The 20,789-nt window shown below is 40.5% G+C and overlaps 1 protein-coding gene across 4 annotated transcripts in view; it reads right to left on the bottom strand.

Moving 5' to 3' along the window:
* The window catches only part of hivep3b (HIVEP zinc finger 3b), a 36,527-nt gene that overhangs the window by 12,803 nt on the left and 2,935 nt on the right, over positions 1–20,789 (bottom strand). The window contains exon 1 of one of the 4 annotated variants that reach the window (XM_072461072.1): positions 1,902–2,014. The exons of the other annotated variants lie outside the window; for them this stretch is intronic. The gene's annotated coding sequence lies outside the window, so the exon portion shown is untranslated. Of the gene's footprint in view, positions 1–1,901; positions 2,015–20,789 lie in introns of those variants that run through there. 4 annotated transcript variants of the gene reach the window in all.

The raw sequence follows: 20,789 nt of genomic DNA, 5'->3' as shown, positions 1-20,789 counted from the left end.
TATGTATGCCCTGCTTAATAAGGGCTGACCAGGGCGTTCCTCTCTCCCGGCTATTTTTAGACGTGTGAGGTGTGAGCAGGAAGCTACGGAGGCAGTTGTTAGACGGTGCACAATTCTTCGATTGGAGGTGTCACGGGAAGTTAATTTTAGCAACAGCAGAAGCTGACGATCTTGAGGTTTAGAACAATAAAAATCACAGCTGCAAGACTGACTGCGGTGTACCGAAATGTTAGTAATGACTGGTCCATAGAGACTGAATGAATGAAGGATGAGTGGAAGAAGATGAAGATTTGCCACAGGAGAATACGATACACGTTTCTGAGCAGCAGAGAATGTTCAATTAAAAGGAAACAGCTGAATTACGAGTCACAAACCGGTGAATTCTTCATGGCCTTTCCAAGGAAATCACGGGTGTCATAAAATCAATAAGCAGAATGCTACATACTATAGCACAATCATTGCCAATTGTTGTTGAGTGTTTTTACTCTGGACTATGAGTCTGTAATAAAAGTTTGATGATGATGATTTTCAGTAGCCACATCAAAGGAGACGTGCCAAATAAGAAGGAATTGATAAAAAAAAAAAAGAGTCTTGTGTTTAAACTTGCAAAAGGAAGATGAGCGGACATGTTTTTTAATTAGATTTGATCATACAGATGTTTTATTGCAGCTAATACAGATGTGAAAAGGTGCCACATGTTAAAATGATTACACCAACAAGAATAACTACATTCATAATTTCCTAAAAGATCCCCATAAAGAAATGTCCTCCTCTCCTCGTTCTTTTACTGGTGCATGTTCCCATGGAAACCACCAGCCTACTCTGTGCAACGGCAGATGGAGAGGGAGCTGGAGGTCTAAATTTATCTCCCAGCATCCTCTATGACTACAGACACACACTGGCAGCAGGAAGTGAGGAGGGAAAAGGCTTCGAGTCGGCGCGCATTGACAAGTTGGCATCACCGCTGACAACCCGAGTGCTTCGACCGACCAACTCATGCGGGCAATTCACGCCGAGGGTCTCCACAAGAAAACCTCTTCTTTTTACAATAGTCCAATTGTATTGCGTGAATGGGAAGTTAAAAGATGGCGCTTGTCAATCAAAATATGAATAGAAGAGTTCATAGAAGAGTAGTCTGGGGTTAAAATGACTGGACAAAGACATGACCAAACTGTATCACATGTTAAACAAGTCTTTTACTTCACTCTGCAGTAATGGACACAGGAGGGCTTTACCTGGACCACATGCAACATACGGCGGTTCACAGCGTGGTAAGACTTGCTTTGATTACAGAAAAGCCAATGAAGCGCGAGTCAATAGCGAGGGCTTAAAGCGGACTGGAGATGGATAATGAACAGCGGAGTTTGAATGCTCCACCTGGATAAAGTAGAAATACAATTGCAAGCTTTAAGCAATGTTTGTGCTGAGATAAACAAAGAACCATCCTTCCTGGTGCTACACTTTGCATTTATCCTGGCTTTGGACTGGCACAACTAGCATACTGTATTGTGATGAATTGTGATTATAGCATGAAAGAGCAATACAAATGTGACCCAAGAAGTAAAAAAGGAATCATAATTATGCTACAAAACGTCAGATCATATACACAATCTGTTGTTTGTTCAAAATAAACAAAGAAATGGTTCAAAGAAATGAGTGATAAAAATGTTTTGAGAATTTATGAGAAACAATCGAAGCAATGACCAAATGGCCAAATGTATAACAACTTTGAGAATCTAACCAGATATTTGCCACAATAACTTATTCAAGACAATTGATGAATGAAGTGACTCAAAAAAGCTGCAAAATGAGTGTTCCATATGGGCCGAGAAGGCAGCGGATTCCATTCAAAGCGCAAGCGGAGATGACACAGAAATTGGAATGAGGGAGGGGTGCGTTACCTGACAGTGCAGCCCTGGTCTTCCCCCTCTGAGGAGCTCCCGACAGACAGAGGCCGGAGAGCTCCGAGTCACAGCGGATATGACTGTTGGAGTGGGTGTGCTGCGAGAGAGACGAGCCCAGTGAGGAGGGAAGGGGGTGAGGCGAAAACTGCGATGAAGGAACAGCCACACAGGAATGTTTCCAGAGAAAGGGATGCGAGGAGGAGGTGGTATTTTCCAAAGAGGAACTTGGCACTTGACAAAGTGTAATTGGTGTGTGGCTGCAACAAGTACTAATACCTACGGTTAGAATGATGATAGTAATTGTGTGGCTTCTGCTCTTCTCAGACTCTTAATTACACCTTGAAAAAGTAATTAGAAAGTCTAAATCTTGACTTAACCAGGAGCTCATATAAGAAAGGAAAGGATTAAGACTAAACCAAGTCATACAAGGACTAATCCAGGACAAAACTTGGAAAAGACTGGATCAGAATTAGGACTACATAAGTAAATACAGTAATTAGGCCTGTCACAATAACACACTTAAAAGTACGATATATTGCTAAAGAAATTATAAAAGATAATATTTAAACTGTTTATTTTACTGAAACAACATAACTTAAAGCAGGATAACACTTATAAACCATGTTCTAAATCAAGAATGTTGTTAAAAACATAAACTGCAGAGCTCATGTATGATATAATATCCATAATGAGTCTCATATGTTACTTATTAAAACATCTACTGCGCAAATATTATTGTATGACAAATCAAAATTTTATCGCAAACAATTTTAAAATAAATATTGCACCCCAAGAAATATTGTCGATATAGTAATTATTGTGACAGGCCTAAGAGTAAGAATAAATCAAAAGACTGACTAAACCTGGACTTAACCAGGTCTAAACTAGGTCTAAAAAACTCCACATACTGTACTATCGCCACAGTTTGAGAACCACTGTATATTTAACTAAATGGTGCATTGCCAGTGTAGTGAAACCGTACACTTTGCCCGTTGGAGGAGGTGGCACGCCGCTGACAGATAGACTTACAAACAGGTCTTACATGGGGCTTTCCCTGCATCACCAAGTCCTTAAGGCAATCCCTTCTAATCATCGCCTCTTTAACAGCAAAGCCGCACTATTCTAATGGCCTCAACACCACGTTTGAATAGATTCTCAAGTCCTTTCTCATTCCTAACATGACTAAATAAATTGCATCCATTCACAGTGCCCCCACAATACACAGAAGTTGGCCAATCAGCGGCGCTACACATGAGAGACGGCGAGAGAAGAGAAAGTGAAAGAGTTGAGAATGAGCGGAGGTCCTGTTGTTTCACAGAAGCGTAGCACAGGAAGCGTGAGTCACACTGTCGAAAATAAACAAGCGCACACAGAGACGACCGTCCAGGGCAAAAGGGCACAAGGGCAACAAGGCACACGCGCACAGGGGTAAAAGGGCACAGGTGCACAGGAGCACAGGCACACTGGGGGAAAAGGGCACAGGTGCACAGGAGCACAGGCACACTGGGGGAAAAGGGCACAGGGGCAAAAGAGAACAGGCACACAGAGGCAAAAGGAGCACAGGGTCAAAAGAGAACAGAGGCAAAGGGGCACGGAGCAGTGGCACAGGGGCAGGTACAGTTGCAGGACAGGGGCACAGGGACACAGGGGCACAGGAGCACAGTAATACAGGGGCATGGGCACAGGGGCACATAAACATAGGTGCAGGGTGCAGGCTCAGGGGCACAGGTGCAGGGGTGCAGGCACAAAGGCAAAGGGCCACAGGTGCAGGACAGGGGGACAGGAGCACAGTAGTACAGGGGCATGGGCACAGGGGCACATAGACATAGGTGAAAGGTGCAAGCACAGGGGCACCAGTGCAGGGGTGCAGGCAGAGGGGCACAGGGGAAGGGGCACAGACAGGGGTGGCCTGTAAGACACACAGAGGCCCCCTGCTGCTGATGAAGGCCTGTGTTCAAATGTTTGCATGTTATTTTCTACAGAACTCCACAAGGAATAAAAATAATTGTATCTGTGATTGTGAAATCAATAATAATTAACACTGTGTAAGATATAATATATATTTTTCCTTAAATATACATTTGGATTAAAGAAAAGGATTGAAATGTTGTCATCAAAATGGCACGGTATTCTTTAGTGGCCAGTGGCAGAAATTACATTCTACTCTGCATCAGCTCTGAGTTTCCCCTTATTTCATGTCAATAGTCTTGTTGTTCACACTGTAGTTTCCCCTGGCCTTGTGCTGGAGTCGCCTACAGGAGACGGTGCTGGCCTGGCGCTTGGACATTTCGGAGATTGGCTGTCCTGGGGCTTCACTCTGCTCTATTGTGTTGTACAGTGGGTGTGAATGAGCTCATTGTCTGCACTGACAGGGCACACCTTCCTTGTACTTCCTTGTGAGGGACCTCCGGCTATCCGTCATGCCTTTGTCTTGTGTTTCTACAGTGGGCTGAAGCTGAGAGAGCGAGAGGGCAGAGGGCAGGATATAAAAGTGCCACAGTGGATTTGATTGACAGGAACGTTGCTCTACAGAGGCGTAAGGATTAGAGAGGCAGAAAGCAGACACACAGCAGTCTAAGACAATGGAAACTTAAGACGAGACTAAGTGTTTAAACTAAAGCCAAAGCGATGACAGCCGAGATAATCATTGTGAGAGTGGTTTTGAATTGGAATTTCAAACATTGTCGAGGTGTGGAAACTGACAGCTCTGAACTCTGCACAGGAAGCTGGACAATTTTGGAAAATAAATGTGTGTTTTATGTAACATTTGGGAGCAGTAACATTTGAGTGAAGTAGAGTTCTAAATTACAGGGTTAGAAAGTTGTTTTTGTTTGTTTTCATAATTTGTTGGTTACTGAAATTAACCTAGCCTAAATGACATGAGTATGTAGACCCTCGGCTATTTAATTTGTTACACTTAAAATAACAATTTTGTTATGATTGCAACTGTAATTGAATTCCCATTTTTTTTTAAATACTACAAAAACATAGTAAAAATAATTAAAGCCGCAAGCGGCAATGATCGGCCCTCGCCAAGCCGCCGCCGCCACGCCGCAAGAGGTCCTTTTATTACGCCTACTGCTGAATCTGTGACGCTGTCACATCTTCTCCCCTTTGTTTTACCATCAAAAAGCAATTCTAATTCTTAGCAAAATTCTTGGCAAAATGTGCGGCTTTGCCGCACAGAGACCGTGACTTTTTGAATAAAAATGTGGATAACTTTTACCCCTGAAGATGAGTCTCACCAAATTTCAGGTTAATAGGGCTAACGCCCTGGGAGGAGTTTGTGAAAGTATAAAGTGTAAACATGTTCTGGCGATTTCCCCATTGGAATAACGTGGGAGGTTTTGGTCATCGCTACGGCAAAGCCATAACAATTATGACATGGGTCTCATTGACTTTTTTGATGGGGATGCTAAAATTGAGTTGTGTGTCAAATTTCATATAATTTCGCAAAACTAAACATTTAACCTCCATATAAAATCTGTAGGGGGCGCTGTGGCGCCAAATTAATTTATTTCACTTCAAGTAGGTTTAGGGCAAAGAGTTTAACAACTGATTCTAATTTGACGCAATTCGGACTTTATCTGCGCAAACGGCAGAAATTTTAAATTTGGGAGATTTCTGAAATTCTAGCTAAAGTTTGCGGCTTCGCCGCACAGAGACCGTGACAGGTATCAATGTAATTTGAATAACTTTTGATGTCCCACTCCTCAGTAGCATTTTTACCAAATTTCAGCTTTTTAGAGCCAATGCCCAGGGAGGAGTACGACATTTGGAAAAACTCCCGAGTCATGCTTAGCCATTTTTGAACCAATATGGGCGACATTTGGTTGGGCGGACGGCGTTGCCGTAATAATATTTTTTACTTCTCTTGTTACCTCTGCGCCAAATTTCATGATTCTACAATCAGATTTTTTTTGGGTCATTTCCTATCTCTCAATGCATTTTTGGTACATTTGGGGGCGCTGACGCGCCAATTTTTTTTATTTTAAAAAAGGGAAATATCCAGAATGTAGAGAGGCACGATTTTTAGAGGTGTGCAAATTTTTGTGACTTTTCGTCAATGTTCACTGGGTGAAAAATAGGGGGGTTGGTCCCGAGAAGGAGGAAGAGGAAGAAGAGGAAGAAGAAGAAGAAGAAGAAGAAGAAGAAGAGGAAGAAGAAGAGGAAGAAGAAGAGGAAGAGGAAGAGGAAGAGGAAGAAGAAGAAGAAGAAGAAGAAGAAGAAGAAGAAGAAGAAGAAGAAGAAGAAGAAGAAGAAGAAGAAGAAGAAGAAGAAGAAGAAGAAGAAGAAGAAGAAGAAGAAGAAGAAGAAGAAGAAGAAGAAGAAGAAGAAGAAGAAGAAGAAGAAGAAGAAGAAGAAGAAGAAGAAGAAGAAGGAATAATATTCCGATGCGAAAACAATGTTTCCCATTTTTCAAATATCATAAACTATACATTTTCGGAAAGCGCTCGCGCTTTCCTACCTCATGGTGTGGGTCCCTGGTCACTGACGGGTACTTTCGTTAATTTTGAGTGGGCTCCGCCCACTTTGTGTTTTTGGCCCTCTATACAGTAATAATGTTCAATTTTTGCATAACATGCTTATATGCATGGAACATGCAAGAGATGGGGAACGTATTTGTGACCTACTTGGCGCAAATGAGTGCTTTATATGGGGATGAATGTAAAGTGCTCGTTTAGTGCGCACTTTTGCACGGGCTTCGCCCGTTAACAACGGTAATGTTCCATTTTCCTACTACTAATTAGTATGCACGGGGCGTGCATGAGTGAAGGAGTGCGTACTACCTGCACACTTTCGCAGCCGTGCTTCGCACGGCCTTACAAGATTAATAGGCCTCTCGCCAGCTTGTGGTGCTCAGGCCTAATTATGTCTTATGTATTTTTTTAAAAATGGCTTTAAAAAGTCAGCAAGTCATTCTAGATTTGTATGATACTACTGCAATACTATTGATAAAATATGACAGATATGGCTTTGTTGATGATGTTCACACTGTATTATGCAGCCACAGTGTGAATGTAACTGCTCATAATGTTAAATAAAGAACACATGTTTCAGACAGCACAGGCAGCACTCACATTGTGCAAAGCTGTGTCATTTACAGTAAGTGGAAACAAGGGCTCCCCTGTGTATACGCTCACATGAGACATCTCCCACACACACTTACGGCAGAATGCACAGACCAGCAGCACCTAAAACGCATACATCATGCTTTGTAAAAAACTCCATGTTGTTCTGAGGTCGCCGCAGACTATAATTGGAACTAAATGAGGCGGTTGTGGATAAACAGACAACCGTACCAATGACATATTTTTGGACTTTTTGAGTTTAAAGTGCAGACACAGGCAGTAAAGCAGCCAAAGAGCAGTGGCTTGTCTCAGATTATTTTGGACATGTGGTCTTTCAGTAAACTGGACCCTCTCTGTCCCAACCACTGTGGTGTTTTGATAGAAACTAAAGCCATTTAAGAGGGAGCCCACCTTGTGGATTTGTGTGACTACAAACCAGAGGTAAACAGAGCTGTGCCTCCTCAATCACTGTTACTTTTTATATATATATATATAATTTTGAACCTGTAGGTTGCATCATGAAGATAGTAAAAGTCTGACTTCAAAACATAAGAAGAAGCAGCACCTTCTAAGATGGTGCTTATTGATAAGATATTGATTCATTCATTGATTCTTGATGTAAATTGCTGGTTTTGAGTTTGCGAATTGGCCACATTCAAATAGAATACAAAAAAACTGATTCAGGGTTAACCGCAATTACACAAAAAGCAGCAAGACCAGAATATTAACTGTGGAAAAACACTGACTTGATGCCAGCGAGAGCCAGGATTCTGCACACATTTAACTAGCTCAGACTGAAGCAGAAGTCTTTTACAATTGTCCTTGTGATTCCACTTTATTAGCTCTATTAGGATAAAAGAAAGAAGTGAAGCAAACTGTTCGCTAATGGACTGCAACATGCTAGTCTTTTGTTAATGCCAATCAATACGAATCCTCAGCAGAAATGATATTTGATCCTGCTCAGCTCTGAGGCACCGATCACGCATGAGGTTACAACCATTTCTTTGTCCTTTTATACTGAATACTGGAGCATTATTGGGAATAGAATATCTCAAGGACCTAAGCTATGGACAAGTGAGCATCACACAATGAACAAAAGTATCTTAATCTTTTACTGTTATGTGAGTAAAAGCACAAAAGCAGTGATTTGGCACTTTGAACACTTTGAATATGAACTAAAGTTGTGATATCTCTGAAAATAGACTTGACTAACAGACCACGACTATGACAAGAGGACACTGTAAGCTTGGTTTAAATATGTAACTTTTTTAAATGGAGTCCGAACAAGATTTTGCTACACTGTGGAACAATTGTAAAACAGTTAAAAACATTATTTAGCTTGAATTAAATACATGTTTTTTGTAAAACAGCAATAATGACCCATATTTAATTCCCTGAGAAGTTGAAAATCTGACAAAAACAAACAAAAAAATGATTTCTACCACAACCCACCGGACCATAAACACTGATTTCATAATTGTTGTTTTGGGAATGTACAAAAAGACAGAAAAAACACAAACTTGATATATGATATATTTCAGCACTTTTGTGGTTCATTTTACTGTTCATTCAAATGTGATACTAGAACCTCATGACAGATGAGCACACTTTGGATAGAGTTCCATAATGTAATCATTATAATCTCAAATATACCTCCCATTCTACAGTCCACTTGATAATTGCATTGGGGGATATGTTATTTAAGCAGATAATATCACAATCTGGAGACATGCAAAATTATAATATTGACTATATTGACATAAATAAAACTATTAAATATGATTTCTAATGGGATAGTAATATGCTGACAAATAATTTCATTCAGTATCACCCGACTGCCCAAAGCTCCTTGGACAAGAGCTGGCGCCGAGCCTTATCTAGGATCTCCACAAACTGAGACTATGTTCATTTAAGGCCATTAGCTGTGATCTTCCACTGCTTTTAGCTGGACTTGCACAAACACAAGCGTCCACAGGTGAAACGGTGGCACAGTGTATCTAAACAGAGCAGCACCGACACACACCTTCCTCCGAGGGGCTCCCTTCTGATTGGGAAGATTACTACAGGCCAGGTCAGAGTGTTGCAACACACAGTGACAAACAGCCTGCTTCAGCCAAGAGTCGGTTTAAAGAGGACGCACACTTGTTCCCTCTGCGTGGCTGCCAATCTGCTCCACGCCAGGCTGCATTAGCACCGTGTCAACAGAGGGTCCCAACATGTCAACGCCCAATCATCTCAGCACTTAAGAGCTGCACTGTAAAAAAAATGACTGAGTTTCGCTTATTTAGATTACTTGAAAACATTCAAAAATACAAAGTTGTCTCCTTTGAACCCAGAAAGGCTCCACTGACTTTAAACTTAGACTCACTTTTCTGGTGTCCGCCCTCTGCTTGTCTCTATAGAGATGAAACTTTGTGGCATGTGGAATGTTCCACAGTAGGGCATTAAATGGAACAAAGTAAAAGTTGTTTAGCCCAAGTATACAGTATATTGTGTAAAAGTAGCTCTATCTGTGCTGTTTGCATTCAATTCAATTACGGTACATTTTCTTGCTGTTGCTTTTTATTTTGTACGACCATGAATGAAATACAGTATTCTTTTTTTTTTTTGATAGAAATGATTTGGGACCTGGATACGGTCATGTGCGTCTTCACATGCTCTCCCTGGGGCAGGCATTTAGGGACAAACCATCACAAAGACATACAAATGCTATAGTTCCTGGCAAAAGCATATTATCTCCATGGTGTTGGACCTTAGTGCACCTTTAAGGTTAAGGTGTACATGATTGTCTTTAAAGAGAAATCTGTCCTCTGCATCTAAACCATCCTTCAACGCATCTGTTCTGGGGAGACTAGTCAGGAGCAGTGGACGGTCACGCCCAGGATCTCGTCTCCAAATCTTGAGTTAGGTTTGCTCAGAACTACAGTAGCTGGAGAACGAGGTTTGGAGTGATGGGGGAAACAAAGTAGCCAAAAGAAACCCGCCAAGATACACAGAGAACATGCAAACTCCCAATAGGAAAGACCCTCTTTGGCAGCTTTACTTTGAGGAAAGAGTGCTAGCCAGCCATAACACTGATTTTGTGGCTAAGTAGAGGTAAATAATAAATAGCTTCAACAGAACTATATACTGTATATATTTAAAAAAAAAACCTTCTATACTGTTGAGTAAAATAAATTTTGGCGAGTAAAACATTCTTCCCTTTTATTGACCCTGTCCTAATGGTTGCCATTGACAGCGCTGACACTATCCTCCATCTATGACAATCCTATAAAAGCCTATCAAATGTGTGCACAGCGGGCAGCCTCTGTATCTGGAGACTGCAGCTTTAGGACTCAATGAGACAGCTCATCAATCACAGCCACAATCAAGAGCGCGCCTGACAGACGAGTGCACGTGGACCCGGGCTGCTGAGTGAGCAAAAAGACAATGAAGCTTGTTTTCAGTTTATGTTGTTTGGTGGGTTAGTCCCTGTGTTAAACAACATATTTTTTCATCAGTCAAGTTACAGTTTGTGAAGAAAACTTGATAAATATATGTGGGAAATTACAGGAAGTTGTGCTGAGTTCTACAACAAAATACCTCCAACTCACGATGCAACTTACAAATTTTTTGACAGTTTAAACAGCCATTTAACAAAATAAACTTTCTCAGGCATAATTATTCAAAATCATAACAACATAATTGTGTCCCTTGTTTATAATCTGGTGTCGAGGTAGCAGTTATGGAATTACCTCTACCTATGTCACATTTGCTGGCCATGTCCAAACAGGAAGTGGCATTATAAATGTCACAGAAATTGCCAGATTGGAGAAAAACCGACTAAATGTTTGGTCAAATCTTAAATATGATCATATTCCTTTTGTTTTATTGAAAAGCCTTGTCTAATGTGTCATGTGGACTTCAAGTAGATCATATTTTAGGGGTGTTGTCCCTAACATTGTGTATAGAAAAAAATTATATATACTAACTTTTGAAGTTGAAAGACATATTATTTTTTCTAAAATATTCATCAAAAATTGTGAGATGCTATACCTCCATTTTGTACTTTTATAAGTCATCTAAAATGCTGTGCGGAGAGAAAACTATAGTAAACATTTTAAATAAAGTCAAAAATATGTGATGCCTAAAAACTAACTAGTTCAGTCATGAGTCAAGGTCTTGTGCAAACCTTTGTCCCACTTTGTGACGCAGACACAGCTAGTCTGGTCTGAACACAGCTCAGGGGAAATGCAACTTACATAAATATATACATACAGCACTCTACATAGGCCAAGTGGGATCATGCTGCGGGAAATATTGAGATAAATGACACTGATATAATCTAGTATAACCAGACCTAGAATGTAAAATATCTTCACAATTTACAGTAAAATAGAGAATATTTATAATGGGTAGAGATGTCACAATCAAATGTCCATGTTGTGATTATTGTGAAGAAATGCCACATTTTACACCATGACCTACCAACAGTAAGATCTTTTATTTTCTTTCTGTCAAATAGACTCTCATTCCTCTAGTTAATGTGACATAAACAGCCAGATAATAAGAACTTTTTTAGGATCTTTTTTAGGACTAGGTTTAGGATTTATAGGTTGACATGGACTTTAAATCAGTTCATTTTGACGTTCAAACACAGTGACCTGAATCAACTCAGCGATCATATTAACCGAATAATCATCCCATCCCTCTCTCAAATATAAACTGATGATGAAAAATGATGAAGTTAAAAAAGAGCACTGCTGCACAGTGACACATACTCAAACTAAACGACGGCAGCGAGTCAAATGAGCAAGTGAAAGCGAGACACTGTATTGATGTAACATAGGTGGCTGGATACATTGATTTTCTGTTCTGTTCTCTTGCACGGTGACATGCTCGGGGCCGGTTATCCAATACCGGCTCGAGCGCAGTCTGCGAGCGTGCCCTATAGCCCTGTTTGGACACACTCTTTAAATCACTGCGCCTCGAAGAAGTGCTCCCAGCAGAGACGCAGAGCTCTGTTAGCGCCATCCGTCAGAGCGCACGCCGTACGGAACTGCAACTCATGAACAGCGAGGGGGGATCTCCGACTAAAGTCATACATTAGTACAGGTGAATCAATGGAAATTTTGCATTTGATATAGTTTCAATGCGCCTCCACACCTTTTAATAAGACTTGGAACATTAGAATATTAGGTTGGTATAAAATGCAAACACCAATTTTACAGTAAAAAGTACTGTTCGGACCAACTTAGCAGGAAGCCGGAGGGCCAACAAAAAATGGTCTGAGGGCCGCATTTGGCCCCCGGGCCGTAGTTTGGACATGCCTGCATTAGTACATTGAGATCATTGTAAATTGGTTATAAGTTAACTTCGAAGACCTATTTATTTCCAGATGAAGCGTAAAAAGGTATTATCAATTAACAATGTCTTACTAATGACACGTTGGCTTTGAGTATGGACAGATTCACTTTATGTTTAATTTAAGCATTAGAGCTGATAATAAGTCATATTTGTCTCAGTTGGAAGTAGTGTAAGTATAAATAATTATCACAAACACCTAACTTGTTGTATACCGGGAGTTCATTTTTAGACACTTTTTTCCTCCTCCTATTTTTGGTCTGGCAAGAAATAACAGGCCTATCAGAGCCAAAATCAGGGAGTGGATACCGACTTGCAAAGTGCATTGTGGAATCCAAACTCCCCTTCACCAAATAGTTTGAAAGCTCCATTGCTGAAGGCTTCGCTCTCCACACACTCTGCTACACACTCTGCTACACACTCTGCTACACACTCTGCTACACACTCTGCTACACACTCTGCTACACACTCTGCTACATACTGACACTGCTGCGGCGTTTGTAATCCTCGGCCACCTTCTCGTCTCACAGCAAGAAGGTTCTGGGTTTGACTGGCGGACGAGCCTTTCTGCGTGAAGTTTGCATGTTCTCCCTGTTCCCGTGTGTCAAGACCTGACCTGAAAATAAGACTCCAAATCTCAGTGGGACACAATACAAAATAATATGTCCACTTCAATCCGATACAACTATTACAAAGTTAACTGAGATACTACAAGAACACACTGTGAAGAACAACCTACACATCAAATATAAATCCTCAATTATAATGGACATACGGAAAATGGAAAAAAATCACATATGGGCTGAACTTGGAAATGGAAAATGGACAAATTTGACATAAACTGGACGAAATGGGACATTATGGATCAGGTGTGAGCTAACCTTGTATTTTATTTTCATTTGGAGGCATTATTCTAAAAACGGTACTCACAAACTTTTTTTTCTTTTCTTTTTTTAATCTCTTCCTTTTTATTTATTTATTTTATTTTTGTCTCTTCTTCTTTCTCTTTTGTTTCTTTTTCGACAATGTTACTGGACTGTATCTTTATTTACACGCAAGTTTTGATTGGTCTGTGTTTACTCTTTCAATTAAAAAATGTTTAAAAAAAAAATAAAAATAAAAAATAATATATCTATATATATATATATATATATATATATATAAATCCTCAGTATGCTGGTTTGTTAATGCAGAGGGCACGTATCTGTTCTTCTGTATCTACCTCTGTATCTACCTGCGTTGCACCAATGAAATTTCCCCATGTGGGACAATAAAGGGATATCTTATCTTATCTTATCTTTATCTCCCCAGTGTATTTCTATGCCACGCCCTTTCACTGACACCGACTCCTCATCCTTCTCTCTCTGCACTAAAATCACTGTAATTTTCACTGTAATTTCTCACTGTAAACTTCAAGGAGGAAGCAAGTGGGAAAGTTGTCCAGCATGTTTTTTCCCCCTGGCAAACAGTCAGAGGACGAGACTAAACAAAAGGGAACAACTTGGTGCGGTTAAAAGCATTAGAAAGGTGTTGATGAAAGTGGCGCTGACGGTGCAGAGCGAGGGAGGACGTGGGGGACTACCTGGACCCGCCACAGACTGCTGACTGTTTAACATCATTAAGGACAAATAAATTACATCATACAAAGACAAAGTTAACACCGCATCTTCCTCCTCCCTGCCCATGCGCCTGCCACATCCGGAACGTAGATTTAGCTCTTTGAATGGAGTTTGAATGCGTCGGATTTGAAAATAGTGCAATAGATTTGCGTTGATTTTCCAAAATGCATTGCTTTTGATTAGACGGTTGTTCTTACTGCTCAGTGGGGCTGTGCGATAGTGACAAAAATGAATATTTTGATATTTTCGAGTATCCCGATAATGATATTTAGACAACATTATGTAAATCCAACAAAAATGTGTTAAAAAACATTTATCAAAAGTGTATTTGTTGAGGTTTAATTATCAGACAACTGTGAAATGTCTGTAAAATTAATCAGCAAAGGGCAAAAATACCCTTATTTGAAAGTTTAGAAATTAAAACTTAAAAAAAGAAAGAAAAATCTGCAATATTTGTAACATTTTTTGCAATATATGATATACTCAATTTTAAAATTTTACATATCTTCAAAACATACATAAATCTACATTTCGATATAATTGTCTGTCTCTACTGCTCAGAAATTTCTCGATGAGGTGTTTTTGAATCTTTGTCCGAGTTTTGAGCTGTAAAAACTATTTCTAAGTGAATAATACATGCTCCTCTGCACAGTTTAATAGCATGGTCCTATTAAATGTTAAAGCAGTGCAGCAGCAGACGATGACCCTGTGGTTTGTGAGTGTACAGTGGAGGTCTGTGTGTCTAGACCAGGCAGGAGAGTTGTCTGTTGGAATGCTCATACAAATATTGACCTTCAATTAGGTGAAAGCGACGCCCTCGCTTAAGGCCTGCAATATGGACATATCAGCAAAAAAACAGTATACATAAACAACCAGTGAATTCATACATATAAAAACGTAGACAGGGCCACAGCACCAGAACACGTCTTTGGAATAGGGATGTGAAAACGATTCGGTTCATCGACAATCGTGAACAAATAATAATGAGAATTGTAGGCAGCAAGAATGAGTAATTTCAGTTCAGTATACTCCAAAGTAAAACTACATGTAAAGTAAGTAAGTCAAGTTTTGTTTATAAAGCACATTTAAAAACACCACAATCTGGCCGTTTATGTGATAATACCATTACTTTTTCATTCAGAAAGTTTGATTTTGTAAAGCTAGACTTGTGAATGAAAGCAAATTAAGGATTTCACTGTTGTTTGGTCACAGTGCGAACAATAGTGAATAATCATAAAATCTTGATATCTCTTCTCACAGTTATCGAAACATTTGATATCGTGACATCCTTTCATTGGTAAATACAACTCAGTGACACATTAAACTAAAACATGGGAATTATATTTAGAGATTGGAGTTACATTGTCACCAAGAGTAATAGTAATAGTGTTATAATCGTAATAGTATAAGTAATAATAATTGGCAATAATGTAATTTCCCCATGTGTGGACAATAAAGGAATATCTTATCTTATCTTAATATGAAAAAAAGATTGGAATCTTCCAAACAAGGTAATATTTATGCAGATTTGTGTTGAATTTGAAAGTTTATTTTAATTATGTGGCAAACTTAAACCTCAACCAAGACATTTAGAAATTTTAGTCAATTTCTGACTAATTGCATAAAATCTAATATGATTATTGTTATTAATCCCAAAATATACCAAAACCGCCCCTCCCCAACTCAGAAGTCAAACAAAATGTGATCAAAAGCCTAATGTTTTAACACAGTGCAAAGCTGTTCTTGACCTTCCATAGGACAAGTAGCAAATAACCTTCCCATGGCGACCACACACTGCATAATTAACAGCAACTAAAACGAGCCGTTCTCAGTCTGACCTTACCTGACAATGTGGCGCACACATTTCCCACGGGGCCCGAGAAGAGCAAGAGTCAAACACAGTCACCTCACACCATGTCTTTTAAAGTTCACCCTTCATCATTACACAGGCATATGGTTAGTCAAAGATTCTCAAAGTTTGTCATAGACAAAACCAGAGAAAAAAAGAAGGAGACGATTAATGTACCATCTTAAATTCATTGAATCCAAACGGGACATCCTGATTGAATTAAGTTAGAAAAAATATAGTAAACATTTAAAAATTAACCAAACAAGTGCAGAAACATAGAGGAAGATTATACTGCAAGCCTTATATAATGTTCATTTTCAAGCCGTTTTCCTAGTTCTTATTAAAGATAATACACACTATATTCAAACTTTGCATACCTCATAAACAATAATTGCGATATCGTCCATTTTATTATATATTATACATATCTCCCACCTCTAATAATATCAAACCAAGGGTCAAATCAGAACACAACCAGGACTAATCTTGGAGAAAATGTGTCAAAACAAGGTAGACTACATCATTAATTAGGCCCGAGCCCCAGCAGGGGGAGGGCCTATTGCTCCCGCAACGCTGCCGAAGGCAGCGTTGCAACTGTCTGACCAAACATGCGGGCGCAGCCCGCATGTTTGGTACCCCGTCGCCCCTGGCAAGTACAGTGAACTAGCCCATGCCGAAGGCATGGATCATGCATACTTACTCCTGCTATGACAGAAATAGTCAACAATTAGTGAATGGGCGTAGCCCATTCACTAATTGTTGACAACAGCAGCGCGAAGCGCTGCATTCCTCCAAAAACCCTCCTGGCATCGTCCCGTACGCGAGAATCCATGCCGCAGGCATGGGCCATGCTTGTATCTGCTCAAATCAATGGAAGTCTATGGGGAGTGGGCGGGGCATCCCGACGGAATAGGGAGTGACGAGCGCGTAAGCGCTCGTAATGATGATTCCACCCCATGGCGGCATGGGGAAGGCTTAGAGCTTTCAAACGATGTATAATTTGTTGTTATAGAAAAAACGGCTATATTGTTTTTGCTAAAAATATTATTATTATTATTATTATTATTATTTTTCTTGTTCTTCTTCAGCGCTTTGATCTCTAATTTGACCCCCTGAACATGCTCAAAAACTCACCAAACTTTGCCCAAAATTCAGAATCGGCGAAAAATTTTGTTTTTTCTGGGCCATTTTTTTTTGCGTTAAAAAATGGCGCGACAGCGCCACCGACAAAAGTCAAAATACATTGCGCCTATGGGAGACGCCCCGAGGTCAACTTTGGCGTAAAGCTACGAAATTCGGGACACGCATTCCTCTCGTGAGGACGAACAAAAAAAATCATTGTGGCCACGCCCCCAGACTTACCCTATGGCCGCCATCTTCCTTTGAAAGTGAAAATACGCTGTGTTAGTCATTTTGTTCACGTCAAACTTTGACGAACTCCTCCTAGGGCGTTTTGCCCACCGACTTCAAAATCGGCGTACGTCCTCTGGGCAAGTGGGGCATCTAAAGTTATTCAATTTTTTGAGATACCTTTTACGGTCTGTGTGCGGCGCAGCCGCAAAGTTGGACAACTTATTTTGGAATATTGCAGATCTAAAAATTGCTCCCATTTGATCAAAACCAGTCCGATTAGGACCAAATTTGAATCAGTTGTTAAACTTTCTAGTTTGGACCAGTTTAGGCTGACAAAATTGAAATGGCCGCGATAGCGCCCCCTACAGAGTGACCTTTAAATTAACATTGAAGGTCAAAAATTAGTTTTACCAAAATTGTCTAAACTTTACCCAAAATTCTATTTTGCCGTCCCGATCACAAAAGCCAATCACAAAAATGCCTAAATATTTACGGCGTAGTCGTAGCGATGACAGAAACTTCCCATGTTATCCCTATGGGAAAACCGCAAAATCTCTCAAATTACCACATTTTTATGTTTTACACTTCAACGAACTCCTCCTAGTGCGTTTTGCCCACCAACCTCAAAATCGGTGTACGTCCTCTAGACAAGTGGGGCATCTAAAGTTATCCAAATTTTAAGGATAGCTTTTACGGTCTCTGTGCGACGGAGCCGCAAACGTTTCCCAGAATTCTGACTATTTGGCCTTCAGAGTGGCCTATAAACAATAGAGTTTTTCCAAATGACATGACATTTTGCACTAAATTCTAATTTGCCATCCTGATCATACAAGTATGAGAGCCAAAGTCATATTTTGTACGGCGTAACCGTAGCGATGACAGAAACATCCCATGTTATCCTTATGGGAAAATCGCAACATCGCTCAAATCACCACATTTTTACGCTTCACACTTTAACAAACTCCTCCCAGGGCGATTGCCCGATCAAGCTCATATTTGGGGAAATCATCTACACAAATGGGGCATCAAAAGTTATCCATATTTTGATTTTAAGTGCTACGGTCTCTGTGCCGTGGAGCTGCAAATATACTGTCACAAATGGGAAAAACGCCAAATCCTTGAAATGTTCACATTTATGCTTCACACTTTAATGAACTCCTCTGTGGGCAATAGCTCGATCAAGCTCATATTTGGGGAAAATAATCTACACAAGCGGAGCATCAAAAGTTATCCATATTTTTATTCCAAGTGTCACGGTCTCTGTGCGCTGGAGCTGCACATTTGACCGACATTTGTGTTCATTTGCACTGGTTAAGCACAGCATTGTACATGTCCAATGTGTCACTGTCTTAGTTCTTAGACAATTGCGTTAGCGCCAACTCTGTAAAATGCAGAGAGCAGAGTCGGAAGACCGGCGGCCCGCGAGGGCCGTTGGATGCCGCTTGCGGCTTTAATTCATTTTGCATTTCAACTGTACAAGTCCCAAACCAGCGCACAAACACAGCAAACAAGTCTAAATGATGACAAAGGACTTCTGACAGAATATTGCATAACACCGCTGGTACCTGCACCACAGCTTAAGCATCACAACTGTAATCAAGAAACTACTCAATACAACTAACCACAGGATAACGGCAAGCGAAGACACTTCAGTAGAAACATCAGTAAATCACATGACTTTCTGGATTCAAACTGCACTGCAAATTCGACAGCGTCACCAAAGAGACAAAGCATTTACAGTGAATCGCTCCCGTTCAGCTGATGCCGAGAGGTGCAACTGAAACTGTGCGTTAGAGACAGTGCCGCTGATGCTGAGGATCCTTCTCCAGCGTCGCCTGCCTCTTTGATTTGCTCGGCAGATTTGCGGCAGACGGGACGGATTTTCCCCAAAGCCCTCTTACCCTCCTACTGAGCAGAAATCCCTTCCAATCCTCGCGCACAGCAACCACCGCCGGGATGCCCTAAAGCTGAGACAAGGGACTCCAGCAGAGGAGGAGAGCTGACTCTGCTGCTTAAAAAACGAGGGAATGAGCTCAATGATCTCAGGTATTATAGACAATTATTTAATACGAAACATCAGGGCAGGCATGGGTGTAGAGGAGGAGGGGTGTGGTCAAAAGAAGCAACGAGGTCCAGTTGTGAAATATAATACCATTCATCAATCGATACATGTGCACAAGACCAGCCGCTCCAGACAAGACTAAAGACATGCTAAGAACAGCGCTGTACAAATCCACATAGTAGACAATGATATGAATGAACGAATCACCATCTGATGTACATGTTTACACCTAATACATGTGGTTGCTATCAAGAGACAATTATTACTATTGAACGTAGCTTGATTTCAGCAGCTTTATCTGGTTTTCTACGGGTTTAGTCCGTTTTGGGCTGGAATAAATTGGATTTAAATTCTCATTACTAGGACTTTGACAGGTTTCCTTGCCTGACATTGACATTTGTGTGTGGTTGCCAACTGGATCAGGGTCAAACATACCTGTGGTGAACCCAGAAGCTTACAAAAACTCTATTACAACGCATAAACATGGGTGAAATATTGCTTCACTGTTGATACAAAGACGTGATTATAACATATACACAGGACTAACAATGGGGAGCTTGGGCAGGACAACATTATGCAATCAAAACGGGGGCTTTTGAGACAGTCATTCCTGTTGGCTTTCAGCTGCGCCATAAAGAGTAATGATTAACAATGTCTGAATGGGTAACTTCTGCACAGTGTTCACGTATTGGGCCATTGTCTGCATACGTCATTGCATAAGCACTCAAAGAAGACCAGACCAGGCAGTTCCACGGCCGCTCACTCAAACAATGTTTCCTGGCAAACACAAGGAAACTCGATCTGCGTTTGAGGGAGCAGCCAACACCCTGGACACTGCAAAGAAACATCAGCTTTATTAACTATCTATGGCATTCAATGATACTCTTTTTTCATGGACAAATAGGTGCCGTTTGACCAATTTCACTAATGCTCATGTCTCCAAGGTCATGCCAATAGTCTGCTCAGACGCAGCACAAGAACGTGGCTATTTTTATCTGGAGAAAGTCTTATAAACCAGTAAAAAAACAACAAGCAGCTACTTTCAGTCTAGTGATGGTATCTGTTCAGAGAAAACCTGCATGCACACGCCATTTATTGTACGGTGCAAGGCTTAGACTCATCCATGACAATCAACTGACTGCCAAGTCAAATAAAGCCTTGTCCAACATGTGTTTTCACTTTTAAGAGACATAAGACAAATATGGCAACGGCTGTGTTAAGGTTTAGGTGGTTGGTAACAGCTCAGCGGTCCCTTTAAAGGTGCACTATGTAACTTTTCTGTTGGAGGGTCTGCCACCTGCTCGTCTCAATGGATGTTGTTCCTGAAATGTTCCAGTGTGGCATTATAGTTGTCGACATTGCAGTTGTGTTTTCATGGCTAAAGAAATAATGAAAGACATGTGGGCGGACACGTCTCTCCACAGATCTGACCTGTAACTTGGCCTGGTGCTGTCACATGCTTGTCTCCAGCGATAAACCAATAAACCAATTTCCTCCACCAGAAAAACTAGTACAACTAAAATATATATATATACATTGATATCCAGTGTATAGTCTGTAACCAAAACTAGGACTAGGAAAACTAGG

This window comes from Eucyclogobius newberryi, unplaced genomic scaffold (assembly GCF_026437365.1).
Source record: "Eucyclogobius newberryi isolate DKJ021-1_F unplaced genomic scaffold, fEucNew1.0.hap1 SCAF_3, whole genome shotgun sequence".
NCBI classification, from domain to species: Eukaryota; Metazoa; Chordata; class Actinopteri; order Gobiiformes; family Gobiidae; genus Eucyclogobius; species Eucyclogobius newberryi.
The sequence above is the reverse complement of the archived record's forward strand: the minus strand, read 5'-3'. Positions and strand labels throughout refer to the sequence as shown.